Below are 6,433 nucleotides of genomic sequence, written 5' to 3'. Positions count from 1 at the left end.
ATTGCACATATATTATTCTTTGCAGCTTTAGATCTTTAGATCTATACTAAATCAAGAGGCATCAGAATGAATCCTATGCTCTCTTTTCCTTTACCTCTACTCATTCCCATGCATTAAAAAAAAGGAAAAAAGGAAAATTTAAATTATAAGACCACTGGAAAAGACCTTTTGTTTTGGGGATGCTTCAAAACTATACTGGGAATACTTCTCTCCAATTTCTTGACAAATTTTCTCCCCATTCTACTTCCTGTACCACCTAGCTGCCCAAGGTGGAATAGGGTCTGATCATAAAGAGAGTTTATATCATCCTAGATATGAAAGAGAGAGACTTATCATAATATTTTATCATTCTATTGTTAATGTGTTAGAAATCTGTTAGGGTAGGATAGAGCCAGTTATAAAGAGATTTAACTGCCAAACAATGGATTTATATTTGATTCTAGAGGTGATAGAAAGCCACTGTATTTTATTGATTAAGAGGATAAGGCATGGAATTAGAAATTATGAGATCGGCAACTGAATGAGAGTACTGATTTTAAGTCTGACACCAAGATTGAAAACTTGGATTACTAGCTGGATAACAACAATGTAGAGGAATGTAAATAGAGAGAGATCAGTTTTAGGTAACTTGTATTTGAGATATCTGTAGGAAATTGAGTTTGGTGGGTTAGAACTGTAGCTCAGGAGAAAAACTAGAACTAGATACATAGATCAATAAATCTACATAGAAATGGTAACTAAACCCATGGGAGCTGATGTTTGCTACATGAAGCAGCAATAAAACTTGTAAGACCAGTTTTGAGAAGATTCTCAGGGGGAAATTCTCTGGCATCAATCTGTTGATATCCTTAATTCTTCTTTATTCATTTTGCCTGCAAATTATTGATCATCTCTGTGCCCTTTTCTCTATTAAGAGCCCACTATCCTCATTTGTGCAAGTCTGGTCTTCAAAGGAAACCCCCAATTCTATTCTGTCCCCTCTTCAATCTCCCCTTCACTCAGCTCCTAATTTGTCAGTAAAAAACATCTGATCATGTCACTCTACTCAAAAAAACCTACATTTGTTGTCTCTTGCTAATAATGGAAATTCTTCAACCTAACATTTAAAGCTTCTCCCAGTCTTGCTCCCACCTAATTTTGCAGAGTTATTAGACTTCCATATTACTTTCTTTCAACAACTCTATATTTCATCCAATTTAGCCTCCTAATCAATCTGGTGATAGAGAAATAAAAAGAAATAACAAAAGGCTTCATGTCTATAAGGCAGTAAACATCCAGATGAGAGAATTTTGCAGTGGGTAAACAATCTGAGGCCAGTCAGAGATTTTGCAGTCATGGAATATAGTGTCTTTTGTAAATCATCTCAATAAGAAAGTTCAGGATTCTAGTCTGCCTGCTACTGCAGTCTTAGGTTACTTCTGACTTCTGATCAGTCAGATCTATTCTGAATACCAATAGAGTAAGAAAAACCTAGTTCCTTCTCCCTACATATCTTTATTCAACAGGACAGAGAAATGTACTCTCTCTTAATGAATAATAGTTAATCAGTGAGCAGTGATTAGTCTCTTTTTCTTCATTGATCCAATAGCTGAGTTGAGAAAGGTGATTTCTAAAATCTCTTCCAAGATTAACTTTGGATATCACTATATATTAGCATTTCCAAAGTATATTTATCTGAAAAGGAGAAAGCTATCTAGAAAAACCAATGCTTAAACTGAAGAAACAAATCTTTAAAGATGGAATTTCAGGCATTGTGGTTCTCAAAGTATTTTGGAAGTTAAAAAAATAATGCATATATATATATGAAATAACCCTGCTTCCCAGCAAGCAGGCTGTGCCCTGAACTTAGCATAACCACACTTTGCACTCTGGATGATTCACCCTCTGTCAGAGTGTGTTGTTTTAACCAGGGCCAGGTGTTTACTGAGGAATTGATGATTTTAGTTCCCCCTATTTCCCAGGGACCTGCAAATCAACATCTATCACACCTTTTGACAAGCTCACAATCCTTATTTCTTGTAACAACTAAGTGAATCAAACCCAGTACTACACTTCTGTTTCCATCACTCAAACTCTGGTTCTGTTTATTTCTGAGAGAAAATCAACTTGGAGACTATTCCCACAAGATTCAGGAATGCCTGGATTATTCATGCATGGATCTTCAGTGAGAATGGCTATGAATGATTATGTCATAGTCCTGTCCACTTACGTAAAAGTCCTCCTCAGGAGAGAGAGAAGAAGTTCTGCTTGCAAAGCATTTTCCTCACTTTGAAATTAATTAAACTTCTGTTTGTGTCCTGCTCCATTTGGCTTCTACCCAAATCACACATATTAGAGACTGATTCTTGTCCAGTTGATGTAGTACATGAGAATGAGAGCTGATATCCTAGCACATTATAGAGTTTCTAATGTCCCTCAGATCACCAAACTAGACAATTACCTGCCCACATACATGCATTTGTGAGTCTGGTCTCCGGATAGGGAAAGCGAGGAAAAATAAATTTACATAGGAAAGATTGGTCTAAACCTGAGAATGGTTAGAGTTGGATCTATTGCAGCAATATATAAGAAACCATTTAACCCCAGCGTGCACAAATGCTCAAAAGAGTAAGTCTAATTGTTCCTACCAACTTGTTACCCAAACATGAATTAACAAATGACCTTGAGTCTTGAGCAAGATATCTAATAAGTGGAAGGACTAGAACTGTGACTTTGCCTTAGACACAGGTCCTCCTTTATCTCTCTAAATCTCCTAACTTTTCTCAGTCAGATTCCAACTCTCCTATAAACCTCGTCTTCTTTTCCCCCACCCCGACTCATCAGAAGGAGTGAAGAACTTTCATTCTACTCATACATAATTCCAACTCAATTTCTGGCCAATTTCAACTGTTAGAAGTAGGTAATCGAGTAGTTCTTCCTATAGAACTTCCAATTTGAATGCTTATTTCATCGGAGGATGTACTTCACGCATGAGCTATCCCCTCTCTAGGATTAAAAGCTGATGATTCAGACAAGATTCAGAGTCTATGTTTTGTTTTATTTTTTGTTTTTGTTTTTTTATTCAAGGCAGTAACTTTCATTCTTGCACTTGGTGATGATTCCATGCAGAGATAAGGTTCTTCAGCATCCTTTTTGGGATGAATCATTCACACAGCACTGCATGCCTGCAGGACAGGTACCATCAATTGCCTTTTTGCAAGGTAATGATTTTAACCGACAGGTTGAAGGAGGGCATACACTACAGGAATACGGAGGTTCACTCGATATTCCAGTGAAACCTAAAGCACAGAGACATGTTTTTAGCACAGAGAATGTCAACTCATTTTCTTGTTAGGATTTAAGAGCTATAAGTTGAAAATAAGTAAACCCCAAGAAGGCTTACTAAAATAATAAAGTTACTTTTCAGGCATGGCTACTAGAATCTACCTCCTTTTTTATATATGGTTGTAAACTGTCTACTAGGAGACAGGTGATACAATGGATAAAGTTCCTGGCCTGAAGTGAGGAAGTCTCATTTTCTTGTGTTCAAATCTGGCCTCAGACACTAACTAGCTATATAACCTTGGGCAAGTCATTTAACCCTGTTTGCCTTTGTTTTCTTATCTATAGAGTGAGCTGGAGAAGAAAGTGGCAAACCACTTCATTGTCTTCATAAAGAAATCCCCAAATGGAGTCATAAAGAGTTGGATAAAACTGAAAAATTACCAAACCTAAAAAAAAAAAAAAAAAAAAAAAAAAAAAATCCACTGTAAGAAGTCTGAGTCTCAGGTAAAAGACTTAGGCAGAAAAGGGACTAAATATTTCTTAAATATCTCCTTATATTGGTATATTTAAGAACTAGCCTTCAATTGTCCTTGGCTAATATAAGTAACTTGAATTAGCAGAATATTTCCATATATTTGAAGGAAAGAAACCTAGCTGTGTTGTTTTAGGGAACCATCTATTTTTATCTTTTAAATACAAAATTCAGAAGGCCCTTATAGTCATATATTCTATGGGCTCCTCTATTGCATTTTAGTAGACAACAAAAACACTGTCTGGAGACAGCTAAAGAAGTTAGTAGGGAAAGATTAGGATAGAACCTAGACAAAACTTTGAGGTTAGTGAAGTTTTATCTTCTTTCTCCCCCATATTAACAACACCACACACACACACACACACACACACACACACACCCCATATTTTCTTCTAACCCAGGTGTTATAGAATGAAATCATTCAATCCATAAATTAGGAACTTTAACTGAAGAGATTAGGACTGAAGAGAAGACTTGGATTGAAAATTCAGTTCTGCTACTTATTAATTGTATGATCTTAGGTAATTAATTTAATTTCTCAGGGCCTCAGTTTCCCCAATATGTAAAATGAGGGATGGGACTAAATGATCTCTAAAGTTCCTTTCAGTTCTAAATCCTATGATTCTAAAATAACCTTTGAGAATTATTCTCAGATTATATGTAAACTAGGAAGAGTGCAGCTTCACCAACTGGAGAATAAACCCACTGGAAGCTGTTGGATTAAAAGGAGACACACAATCTGAACATGTGAGGAGATGACCTGGAGGTCAGAAGGGAAAATGATCAAAGCATTGAATGATGGAAAGGCTTTGTGAGGATTGAAATGGAAAGCATTTGAAGCACTTCTAAGACAAAAATGGCCTGCTCCATAATTTGGTCATGAGTTAGCCCTTGTCCCAGTTAATTTATATTCATGGAAAAATCCATTTAATCTTTTCTAAAATCAGAGGACTTAGGTTCAAATTCTACTTCTCTAAAAATTACTATCTATTTGATTCTGAATCAGTCAATGAGCTTCTGTAGTCCTCAGTTTTCTCATCTTTCAAATGCAGGTTTAGAAGAAATGGTCTTCCAGTTCTACATCTATGACCCTATGTCTTTATCATTTTAAGCTGGAAGAAACTTTAGAGATTTAATCCAAAGCTTTCATTTTGCTAATAAAGCAAAAGAGAAGAAATAATCTGAATAAATATACCTAAGAGATTCTAATTTGAATTCCAGTGTTTTTTCCACTATAAAATGACACATGAACCATATTTATTCTGTCTTCTGAATCTCCTCTGTTTATGGTAAAGCATCTGTCTTCTCCAACTCACATTTTTACTCAGTTATAATCATAAACAGGTCAAAGTAAGAATATTATCTGGTCCAACTACTCCATTCAACTTAAAAGGAAACTAAGGCTAAAATAAAATTATTTTGGCCAAAGGTACATCACAAATTTTGTGGCCAAGGCATAAATACTGATAATAACTGTCCTTTTATACTGTCCTTTAATTCTGATAAACACATTTAAATATATTATTTCATTTGATCTTCTCAATTATCCTATAAAATAGGTAATTTTATCCCCATTTTATGGTGAAAAAACTAAAGTTTAGAGCAATGGACTGGTTTGCCCATGATTCTGAGTTCAGCATAAAGATAGAGAGATGTTATGTGATGGAGTTCAAATATTGAGTAAAATTAAATTAGATTATTTGTAGCATTTAAGAGATATGGTGGTGATCTGAGGTTCTGTAAGAGTATATTACAAAAAAAAAAAAAAAAAAGAAAGAAAGAAATCTGAGAAGAGCCATTGTGCAGAATGAACCAAATAATTGATGAGGGATGACTAAGATGTATTGACTATTTCTATGACACTGAGGGAAAATAAAAACATCATATGGCAGTAGCCAAGAGCATTAATAGTCACTTCACTTTTTTACATCTAAACCCTATTTATCCACTTTGAGGAGTGGGAAGTGAGTCTCTTCCCCATGTACAGTGATAGCTTTTTCTGTTCAGGGTAGATAATCTCCAAGCTTTCTCTTAGTACTAAAATGCTTTTCAGGAGGAACTCAAAGGAAATTCCTTTCCTAGGTCCTTTCTACAGCATAAAGATACTATGGAGAATAGAGTTCCTCTTCCCCTTCCCTCTGCCCCAAATTCCAAATGTTCTGCACAGTCAACAGAGCCCAGAATATTTAACCTGAATCTTACCTGATGTTGCCAAGGACAGAACAAAGGCACCAATGAAGAGAAAATACAGGAATCTCATGGTAGAAATGTGATTATTGTCTCAGAACCCAGAGATATAAGGGTTAATAAAGTTGTTATCGTAAATGAGGAATGTAGAGAATCCCTAAATTTATAGAACTATTATCTCCCCACAAAAGCAGAACTGATGTAATACCACTCAAGCCTTTCTGATCCTCAGAAACCACAACCCCTGGCAAGCCAAAAAAATTAACAAATATCTGTTTAACCACTTCATCTAACCAAGAACCACAAATAATAGCTCAGCATTGAAATTTCACAGAAATTTTGCCTTGCTAGGGACCTCTGAGGATTTTTAACACATCCATTACATGAATAGAAATCTTCATAGGGAATGCTCTTTTAAAATGTCACCATTCTAATTAACCTTGTTCTTAA

General features: G+C 35.5%; 1 long non-coding RNA gene across 1 annotated transcript; it reads right to left on the bottom strand.

Annotated features, from left to right (window-relative positions):
- Positions 1 to 3,016: 3,016 nt before the first annotated feature.
- On the bottom strand, positions 3,017 to 6,122 carry LOC141555221 (uncharacterized). Its single transcript, XR_012486097.1, has 2 exons — positions 5,999 to 6,122; positions 3,017 to 3,278 (listed from the first exon to the last, which is right to left on the bottom strand). It is a non-coding gene; the product is annotated as an uncharacterized LOC141555221 (long non-coding RNA).
- Positions 6,123 to 6,433: the final 311 nt, after the last annotated feature.

The sequence above is a fragment of the Sminthopsis crassicaudata genome, chromosome 2, assembly GCF_048593235.1.
Source record: "Sminthopsis crassicaudata isolate SCR6 chromosome 2, ASM4859323v1, whole genome shotgun sequence".
Lineage (NCBI taxonomy): Eukaryota > Metazoa > Chordata > Mammalia > Dasyuromorphia > Dasyuridae > Sminthopsis > Sminthopsis crassicaudata.
Note: the sequence above shows the minus strand (reverse complement) of the source record. Positions and strands in the feature narration are given on the sequence as shown.